The following is a 10,695-nucleotide window of genomic DNA, read 5'->3' on the forward strand; positions in this document are numbered from 1 at the left end:
TTCACAGATGTCCACGTAGACGTGCCTGGAAACGGGGAGGCCACCCGGGCGTCCGTCGCCGGGCGCGTGCTGGGTAAAACGTGGTAGGTGTCCACCCGGAGTGTCATGCAGCACTGAGAAGTGACCCCGGGACAGGCTCCGTGCTCTGTGACAACACGGACGGACCCTCACAACACGACCCTTAGAGAAAAAAGAATAGGAAACCAAATGAGAAAGACCGCAGTCTCACTTACTTAAGAAAAACACAGCCCCAGAAACAACAAGTCACATCTGGTCAGAATACATAAAAACCAGAAGGGAGGGGCGCCTCGGTGGCTCAGTCGGTTGAGCGTCCGCCTCTCGATTTCGGCTCAGGTCATGATCTCCCGGTTCGCGGGACCGAGCCCCACATCAGGTTCTGCACTGACAGCGTGGAGCCTGCCTGGGATTCTCTCTCTCTCTCTCTCTCTCTCTCTCTCTCTCTCTGCTTCTCCCCTGCTTGCGCGCTCTCTCTCTTACAATAAACTTTAAAGAGATACACAACGGCACGATTCCCTACAGAAAGGCAGGGTAGAAGGGGGTGAGAGGTTAACAAAATAACCAAGCAAACTTACAAACGAATGAATGAAATACTCTATTCTGCCGTGACTTCTCATTAAAGGCTCACGGGTGACATTCAAAGACCCAAGGTGAACTTAGCTCTAATAGACCCGCCATCCAGCCCTCTCTCTTCCTGTTGCCAATGAGTCTCTACTCACCCCGGCCCCTCACCCCCTCCTGACGGGTCCTCCCATTGTCTGAATGGGCCGATACAGCAACCACTAGCGACCTGTGGCCATTTGAGTCCAGTTAAAATGAAATGAAATACGAAATCCACATTCGGCTCGGGGACAGGGACGGAACACGGCTGTGGAACACTTCTGTTGTCACGGAGAGTTCTAGCAGGCAACGCGGCTGCACGTGCTTCTCTGTACATCGCAGCTTCCGTGACGCTAAATCTGTCCCCAAAGCCCAGGGATTCCTGCCTTAATTTCACGGACACTTACAGACTACCTTCCTCTGGCCGCATAGCCAGGGAGGCAAGGGCACTAGCAGCTGTAACGGCCCCTGCAGTGCTCGCGGACCACTCTGCAAATCTCCTAAAGACGTCAGGTGGTTTACGGTCAAATGTGCCTCTTCATTTACGTCTCCCAAACAAACGTTTGTGGAGCACCTACTGTGTGCCAGGCGCTATAAAAAAAATAAATAAAAGGTGCTGTGGATACAGCAGTGGATAAGACACGCGCGTTCCCTGCCCCCAGACAGCTCACGTTCTAGAAGACCCCACGATGACATAAGGAAATGGATCCACACGATAATTACAGATGTGATAACAAGCCATGAAGGAAAGGCACAGACTGGTGTGATAGAGAGTAAGATGTGGGGGGCCGAATCTGGAATCAGGCCACCAGGCCCCCAATGCCAGGGGAGGTGTCACAGTCTATGCGCTGACCTGAAGCATGGGAAGAAGAGAGCCGAAGGAAAGGATGAGGGAAAGAGGGTTCCGGGCGCTTGAAGCCGCTAGTGCAAAGGCCCTGAGGCAGAAAAGCTTGAGCCCATTGGACGAAAAAGTTTAGTGGACAAAGAGGAGGGTGAGAAAGGCAAGGCCTGAACAACCAAAGCTTTGGAAACTGGATTTTATTCCAGAAGTTATAGGAAGCGTTTGAGGGTTTTAAAAGGGGGAGTGAGTCATATGGCCTGATTTATTTATGTGTTTTTTAAATAGGGGCGCCTGGGTGGCTTAGTCGGTTAAGCATCTGACTCTTGATTTCGGCTAAGGCATGATCTCCCCGTTCGTGAGTTCGAGCCCCACGTCAGGCTCTGCGCTTATAGAGTGGAGCCTGCTTGGGAGTCTCTGTCTCCCTCTCTTCGTGCCTGTCCCCTGCTTATGATCTCTCTCTCTCTCTCAAAAATGAACAAACGGTAAATTTTTTTAATAAAAAAGTTTTATTTTTTAAAGATTTCATTTATTGTTTGCTTGTTTTTATTTATTTTTGAGAGAGAAAGACACAGAAGGTGAGCGGGGGAGGGGCAAAGAGAGGGAGACAGAATCCAAAGCAGGGTCCAGGCTGTGAGCCGTCAGCACAGAGCCCGACGAGGGGCTCAAACTCACCAACCATGAGATCATGACCTGAGCTGAAGTCCGACACTTAGCCGACTGAGCCCCCCGGGGGAGCCCCTGCTCCATCTGTTTTTAAAACATCGTCTGGCTCCCCTGTGGGACATAGAGCGGCCAGAGGCAGAGGTGATGGGGGTGCGGATTCGAGTGGCGGCAGCGAGCGGGGAGGAACGGGGGCCGGTATGAGATACGTTTTGGAAACAGTGTCTGCAGGACTTGGTGGAGGGCTGGATGTGGGCGTGAGGGGAAAGGAATCAAGAAATCTGGGTTTTTCGCTCCCCCCACTCCCACCGTGGGTGATGATGCTGATTTCACTGAGCAGTCCCGGGGAGGCACAGACAGGCAGGGGCTTGGTTTGGGGCTTGTTGGAGACCCCGGCCAGGAGAGCAGGGGTTGGGTGGTTGGAGGAGAGTCGAGTCAGGCTGGGGACAATTCCGGCCAGAGGCATCCACCTGGGAATCTGCCCCCCCCCCCCCCCACGCACACGGGCAGGGTCACGTGAGCTCTTTAGGAGGTAGAGGGTTCCTCTCTCTATTGTCATAGCTGAGGAAGCCGCCCCCAGACAGTGAGTGACCCAGGAGCAGGGAAGGCGTGACGCGGGCTGTGGGAGGTGCAGGGGGCCTGCACGCGCCCTGTAGGGAAGCGGTGGGCTGGGTAGGGCCCGAATCCAGGTGGGAACTTGTCCTCCACCGACCGAGCCGGCCCCTGAATGGTGATCTAAAGCCCTTCACTAGGCTCTTGGTTGAATCGAATGGTCCCAGAGGACTGACACCACTGATGGGGATGTAGGCCTCGCCGCCAGGCTCCAGGCTCCGGAAGGCACCGAGGTAGAGCAAACTCTGACATTACACCTCGGGCTGGGAGGCCAGGGGAGCCCTGAAGACCGGCTGCTTGGATGCACCGAGGGTTGGTGGGAAGAGAGACTCCCTCCTCTCTAAAGGGGCAGGAGACTTGGGCCCCAAGCGGGGGAATCTCCTTGCTTGTCCGAGTCCCATCCGGTATTCTTTTTTTATAAAAATTTATTTATTTTGACAGAGAAGAGAGGGAGGGAGACAGGGGGAGAGAGAGAATCCCAAGCAGGTTCCGCACCGTCAGCACAGAGCCTGATGCGGAGCTCAAACCCACGAACCCTGAGCCGAAATCAAGAGTCGGATGCTCAAGCGACTGAGCCCCCCCAGGCGCCCCAAGAATCTGGTATTCTAGGCTGGGTCGCACATCCTGAACAGGAGAGGAGGCAGCCCGGGAAGGAGAAGTGATTCAGAACCCGCCACATGCCAGACCCGGCTGTCGCAGTCCGCCAGGCTAGACGGCCACGCGCTCTGTGGGACAGGTGTTGGGTAGAGGTGAGCACGGAGGTGTTGAAGCAGGCGAGATGCGAGATGCCGTCGAAGTCAGCCCGGCGGGGGCAGGAGGCGGAGCCAGATCCCAGCTCTGGCCAGGAGGCGAGAGGGTAGCCAGGAATGGGATTGGCATCGTGTTGCATCCACACGACTCCTGAAACAGAATGCTACGGGCACCAGTGACAGTCACAACAAAGTTTATTACAATGAGAGGCAAGGCCGACCGATCGGGACCAACACTCTTGATAAGAGTGCGGCCTCGAACAGCCGGGGGACAGAGTTTTTATAACCGATCACATCGTTTTATCATCACCTGGGAACAGAACAAAGAAACAGGTTCCAGATGAGTTAGAAACAGTTGCCTAATGAGGTGTTTACTTTAGACTTTCTGCCTCTAAGTTGCAACCAGTGGATCTCCTTGACCCTGCCTCTGGTGCTCTTTTCTTTGAACTTTTGTTGCCTTAATTGGTGAAGCCTAATTTACAAGGGCATGAGGCTTAGTTTACCAGAGCAAAGCAAGGCTGTTATCTCTTAACCTTCAGTGTCAACACAAAGCTGTTATTTTTCAAGCTAAGCATTAGCTCTACACTACAATTTAACCCTTACAATCGGGGTTGGGGGCAGGTGAACAGGCCTGGGACGCGAGATCAGCCCGCGAGTCCCTGTCGGAGGTGAGGCCCCCGTCTGCCCTTGGACCTTTCTTCTCTTAACACGGATGTCATCGCCCCCTCACCTCCTCTCTCACATCTTGAGATATTCTTTTCTTGGGTCTAGACCAGCCAAGAAGCTGGTCTATCGACGCCAAGAAGCGTTGGTACCCAGCTAAGCTTTCTTTATCCGCTGTCCCCAGAACTCATAGACCCTCCCTCATCCTGCTGAGGGCCGGCTTCCCTCACGTTCCTCAGCTCTGGCTTCTCTGTTGCCAAAAGACCGGCTTCTGGGCTGGGTTCGGCCCGGTCCTGACGCTCACGTTCCCCGCATTTGGTCCCCCGTCTACGGCATTTTCCAACTTCTCTCTCTAGCACCCAGGTTCAGCAAGGCCTCTGAGAATGGGGGATGAGGAGGGCTTTTGAGTAGGGCTTCTCCTCCGGGCCCAGAACCAGGCGTCTTCCGCACCTCCACTCTCTTCTTCTCAGCTTCCAAAGAGGCGAGGTCAAAGTCACAAAGATCCCTGTGGTATCTTCTTCTCAGGAGCTCCTCTGACTCTCCTAACTGCCATTCATAAGCCCATCGCTCACTGGTGGTAGACAGGTGGCCTGAACACTCGTTACATGTTATATATTTTGTTGATTCTCGATTGTTTTCCTCCCTCCCAGCTGTGGGGAAGGGGCCATACTGCTAAGGTCACCACCCCTGTGTCTCCAGTATCTGGCACCTAACAGACGCAGATATTTAAAAAAAATTTTTTTTATGTTTATTTATTTTTGAGAGAGAGAGAGAGGGAGACAGAGCGCAAGGCGGGGAGGGTTCGAGAGAGAGGGAAACACAGAATCCAAAGCAGGCTCCAGGCTCCGAGCCGTCAGCCCAGAGCCTGATGGCGGGGCTCAAACTCACAGACCACGAAATCGTGTGGTGAGGGCCCCCCCCCCCCCCCCCCCCCCGCCCTCAGATGTATCTTCTTTTTTCCCAGTATTTTGTTTCAGATGTATCTTTTAAAAGGCATAGAAAAAAGTTTGTAGGCAAATATGGTAAAACATTAATAGTAGCTGCCTCTGGGTCCTGGGGGTTATGTTTTTGTTTTTCTTTCTTTTCTGATTTTCCCAAATGTTTCCACAAAGACTTGTATTTTCATGATAAAGAAAACTTGACAGAGTCTTTGTTATCATGTAAAACCGTTCCTCTTGATATGCCTGGAGCCCCTTTCCTGTCTGTGAGGGTCAGTGCTACTAAAAACAGCGGCCTTGTCCTCAACCCCAGTCCTACCCACCTTCCCAAGTCCAGCTCTGCTCGCGACTGGCTTGCACACCCCATCGCTCTGATGGCTTCCCAAGACTCTCAGAATCCTGGAATCCTTTATTTTTTAAACATTTATTTATTTTTTTGAGAGACAGAACACCAGCAGGGGAGGGGCAGGGGGGGGTGCACCGAATCCGAAGCAGGCCCTCCGAAGCAGGCCCGACACCGGGCTCGAACTCACAAACCGTGAGATCACGACCTGAGCCGAAGTCAGACGCTTAACCGACTGAGCCACCCAGGCGAACCTAGTGTTAGACTAGCTTGACCTAACACTACTTTCTATATGTCAGAACCTCCTTCCCAATCAGTGCCTGCTGCTAATGTTACCAACCAGCTCTGGGAGATGGAAAACAACATCTGCCAATTTCTGTGATGTAAACACTTCCACTGTGGTCAATTTCAAAGCTTCCAGGAAGACATTATTGAATGTGCTGTTAGGAAGAGGTGTGCACAATTGCTTCTTACAAACCTACACATGCAGCCTCCACCGCACTGTTGGTTCCCATCCAAAGCCTCACTGCCGCTGCGGTGCCCGGGGGGGGGGCTCAGTGGGTTTCAGCGTCCGACTTCGGCTCAGGTCACGATCTCACAATTTGTGAGTTTGAGAGCCGTGTCGGGCTCTGTGCTAACAGCCCGGAGCCTGGAGCCTGCTTCAGATTCTGCGTCTCCCTCTCTCTGTCTGCCTCAGACCCACTCGCCCTCTGCCTCTGTCTCTCAATAATAAACATTAAAAATAAATAAATGAGCATTTAAAAACTTCAAACAAACACACACGCACACACACACACAAAACCGCACTGCTATTCCTTAAAGTATTTTTCATAGCACTGTTGCGAGTCTTCTGCATAGCAAAAACTATTCCAAAATAGAAGGTTTGGAAAGTCTACCAGAAGAGATACAAACTTACTTGGCAAACTTCTTTCTCAGCAGAACGCTAAACTCTTACCCTCTGAGAAAAGAAATGAGAAATAATGAATCAGATGGATTGCCAGGGACAGTATCCAAAGGCATTGAAAATCTATAGATGGGTAGCTGAGAGTTTCTCCCCGAATATCTGAATTTTAATCTTTGGTGAGTGGGTGTAACCACAGAAGGTGGGAAAGAAATGCCATCTTAAGATAGAATCTGATCAAGTGCATTCAATCAGTTCTCAAGAAAGAAATTTCTATGTGACCTAAAGGGGGTTGCTTGGTATGTAAATCATAAAAAAAGAAAAAAAAAAAGACAGAGAGGTTCTCCAATGATTTTCAGGGGAGTTCTGATCCAAGATCATCACTATTCCAGGATTCTTTTTTTTTTTTAAAAGGATTTTTAAAATATTTATTTATTTTGAGAGAGTGAGCTGAGGAGGGACAGAGACAGACCGACAGATGCAAAGCAGGTTCTAGACTCTGAGCTGTCAGCACAGAGCCCGACGCAGGGCTCGAACCCACGATCTGTGAGATCATGACCTGAGCCAAAGTTGGATGCCTAACTGAGCCACCCGGGCTCCCTTTCCAGGATTCTTTTTGAAGGGGAGACAGACTGGTCTTTTCGCAATGAGGACAGATGCACTGTGTTCTTCCGTTCTTAGAGCTGTGTGGTACCAAACGTTGGAGGACACGTAGCTAATTCCCTTGTCCGATGTCAAGGTTCCTTGACTAGATTTTGTCTTTCCACTTACATTTCCTTATAGAAAAGAACGGAGAGTTGGACCAGCCAGAATAGACGTTCTGTTGCCCTTCCCCATTTCAGTTCATTTACAGAGAAGCTGAGATGCCCACTTTTTGGTCAATCTATCGTGAGTCTGATTAGCCAGAGCCCGGTGTACCTTTCCTCCACGGTAAATTAGGATCGATAGCGTACCGTGTATTTGCCAGGCACAATCCTAGTTGCTGGGAACACAATAACGAACCAGACAGGTTCCCAACCCTACACAGGTTATATTCCAGTGGAGAAAGCCAGACATGAGTAGAACAATTACGCAAATAAATGGATGTCACCAGTATGTGACAGGCTCTATGTCTGCTGTGAGGGCACATAACATGAGAAGCCCACTTAGTCTTGTAGCTCAGGAAAGGTGTCCCTTGAGAAGTGATCTGACTGGCCACGTAAACTGGGAGGGCTCCCAAAGCTGAGGACTCTGCCCTGGACTGTGGGGACTCCACGCAAGCAATGCTGTGGTGCTTCGGCCGGGTACTAGGTACCTCATCACCCTGCAATACTGAACAGTATTTTGCCCCTTTCTTCCTCTGAGTATGTAGAACTCTGTCTTTTGTCAAGGTTATCTGTGCCTTTTGGGGTGCCCAGATGGCTCAGTCTGTTAAGCGTCTACCTCTTGGTTCCTGCTCCGGTCATGATCTCATGGTTTGAGAAGTTCGAGCCCTGCATCGGGCTCTGCCCTGGCAGCACAGAGCCTGCTTAGGATTCTCTCTCTCTCTCTCTCTCTCTCTCTCTCTGTGCACCCCCACCCCCCACCTGCACAGTGTCTTGTCTCTCTCAAAATAGATAAACTTAAAAAAACAAAATTTGTTTTATTCTTTTTTTTTTTTTTTACATTTATTTCTGAGAGACAGAGACAGAGCACGAGCAGGGGAGGGGCAGAGAGAGAGGGAGACACAGAATCTGAAGCAGACTCCAGGCTCTGAGCTGTCAGCACAGAGCCGGACGCGGGGCTCGAACTCACAAACTGTGAGATCATGACAACCAAAGTCAGACACATAACCGACTGAGCCACCCAGGCGCCCCCCAAAAACAAATTTAAGATTATCTGTGCCTTTTTTGAGTTTTGGATGGAAGTTGGCGAGGGTTGTTATCACTCAGTGCCCTTGTCATATCATGGAGTCTGTGCTTTAGGTCAGTGAGGACACTTCACCAATGTCTCAGGGAAATGAATCAATTAAGACTGGCACATGACACGCGGGAGGTACAGTCACACAAAGACGACAGCACTTTTTTTTAAGGAATAACTTGATTGAGATATAATTCACATATCATCCAATTCAATTATTTAAAGTGTACAATTCAGTGTTTTTTAATATCTGAAGAATGGGACCATAGCTCCAATCAGTGTTAGAACATTTTCTTCAGCACAAAAGCCATATTCTCAACATTTTTTTTATTTATTTTTGGGACAGAGAGAGACAGAGCATGAACGGGGGAGGGGCAGAGAGAGAGGGAGACACAGAATCGGAAACAGGCTCCAGGCTCCGAGCCATCAGCCCAGAGCCTGACGCGGGGCTCGAACTCACGGACCGCGAGATCGTGACCTGGCTGAAGTCGGACGCTTAACCGACTGCGCCACCCAGGCGCCCCACAAAAGCCATATTCTGCCCCTCCCCTGTACTCTTTAGCAGTCCCTCTCTGGGTCCCCATGTCCCTCTAACTTCTCAACACTAGGTGTCTACTGATCTATTTTCTGTCTCCATGGACTTACCTATTGTGGACATGTCATGTAAGTGGAACTCTATACTATGTGGTCTTTTGTGACCGACTTTCATTTAACACGTTTCAAGGTTAATCCATGTTGTAGCATTTAGCCGGTACTCCATCCTTTTTCATTGCCGTGTAATATCTCGTTGTATGGACACACCATATTCTATTTATCTATTCATCAGTTGATGGGCTCCAGGAGTTTCTGCTTTTTGGGCTATGATGAATAACGCTGCTTTGAACATTGCTGTACAAGTTTTGGTAACTGAAGTGAAATTCACATGGCATAACACTAACCATTTTTATTTGTTTTGTTTTTTAACGTTTATTTATTTTTGAGACAGAGAGAGACACAGCATGAACGGGGGAGGGTCAGAAAGAGGGAGACACAGAATCGGAAGCAGGCTCCAGGCTCTGAGCTGTCAGCACAGAGCCCCACGCGGAGCTTGAACGCAGGGACCGCTAGATCATGACCTGAGCCGATGTCGGCCGCTTAACCGAATGAGCCACCCAGGCGCCCCAACACTAACCATTTTTAGATCAATGAAGTGCCAGTTAGAGCATCGGGTGTTGTGCAACCCCCACCTTCACCTAATTCTGAAACGCTTCATCATTCCAAAATAAAACCCCCTGCCCATTAACCCCACTCCCTGGTCCCCTCATCCCCCAGCACCTGGCAACCCCCAATCTACTTTCTCCTTCTGGGATTTACCTATTCTGGATAGTTCTTGCCATTCAAATCATAGGGTATGTGACCTTTTTTGTCTGACTTCTTTTACTTAGCATAATATTTTTGAAGTTCATCTAGTCGAAGCAGGTATTAGTACTTCATTCCTGTTTTGTGACTGAATAATATTCCATTGTACACCCCCCCCCCCTTATCCATTCCTCTGTTGATGGATACTTGGATTGTTCCTACCTTCTGACTACTGTGAATAACGCTGTTGTGAATATTTTCCTGCAAAGATTTAAGTAGCTGGGTTTTTTTTTTAATGATTTGGGGCATACACCTAGGAGAGTTGTTGGATCATATGGACAAATACATCTTTGAGAAGAGCAGGTTGGGGCTTTAAACAATGCGCCCAGACCCTTACGGGGGGAGGAGGGGAGTGGTGGTTTTGCGTTTTACAAAGGAAAAGGCGGAAACTTCAGAAAGCTGAGTGGAAGGAACGGGGAGTGATAGTGGACCACGCCGCATAAACGTATTAATTCAAGCCGGTGTTTGCGGTACGCATCTACCAGGTCACGGGATTCTAAAACAAAACAAGAGCCAGATCCAGGGTTGGGGACTCCCAGCCCAGGTATGTGGCTGCTCGTCTTCTCTACAGGACTGCTGCCCGCCTGGTTTGCGGAAGCAAAGCAGGTGGCCACGAGGGTAGTGCCGGAAACCTGGAAACTGGAAGAAGACCCCAGAGTTGCGGGAAAAGCGGCAGCTTTCTTCCCTAGGAGGAGGGCCAGAGAAATAAACCGCGAGAGACGGGTTGTCCCCTGCTTCGTGGTCGCCTTCCACGACCTGGAGAGCGTCAGCGGACCGTAACACGCCAGTCCGCTTTGGAGTTTTCCCAGGGTGCTCGCAGACATCTGCTGCGGAGCAGCCGGGGGACCGGGATCGGGGAGAAATAAATGCCTTCCGAAGCTCCCTAGAGCTCAGCGGTACGGCAGCCGCCCCGGCGGCCCCGCACCCAGGGAATCGACAAGATGGTGGCCGCGACCCGGGCGCTCTAGCTCCCGGGCGAAACTCTATGGCAGGCCCGAGGCCGGGAGGTGAAGCTGAGATGGGCGGTAACCCGACCACACTAGCGCGCTAGGAAGCGTGAGCGGAAAGAGCTCTTGCGCGCATGCGTGGACGGG

This window comes from Neofelis nebulosa, chromosome 16, assembly GCF_028018385.1.
Source record: "Neofelis nebulosa isolate mNeoNeb1 chromosome 16, mNeoNeb1.pri, whole genome shotgun sequence".
Classification (NCBI taxonomy): Eukaryota; Metazoa; Chordata; class Mammalia; order Carnivora; family Felidae; genus Neofelis; species Neofelis nebulosa.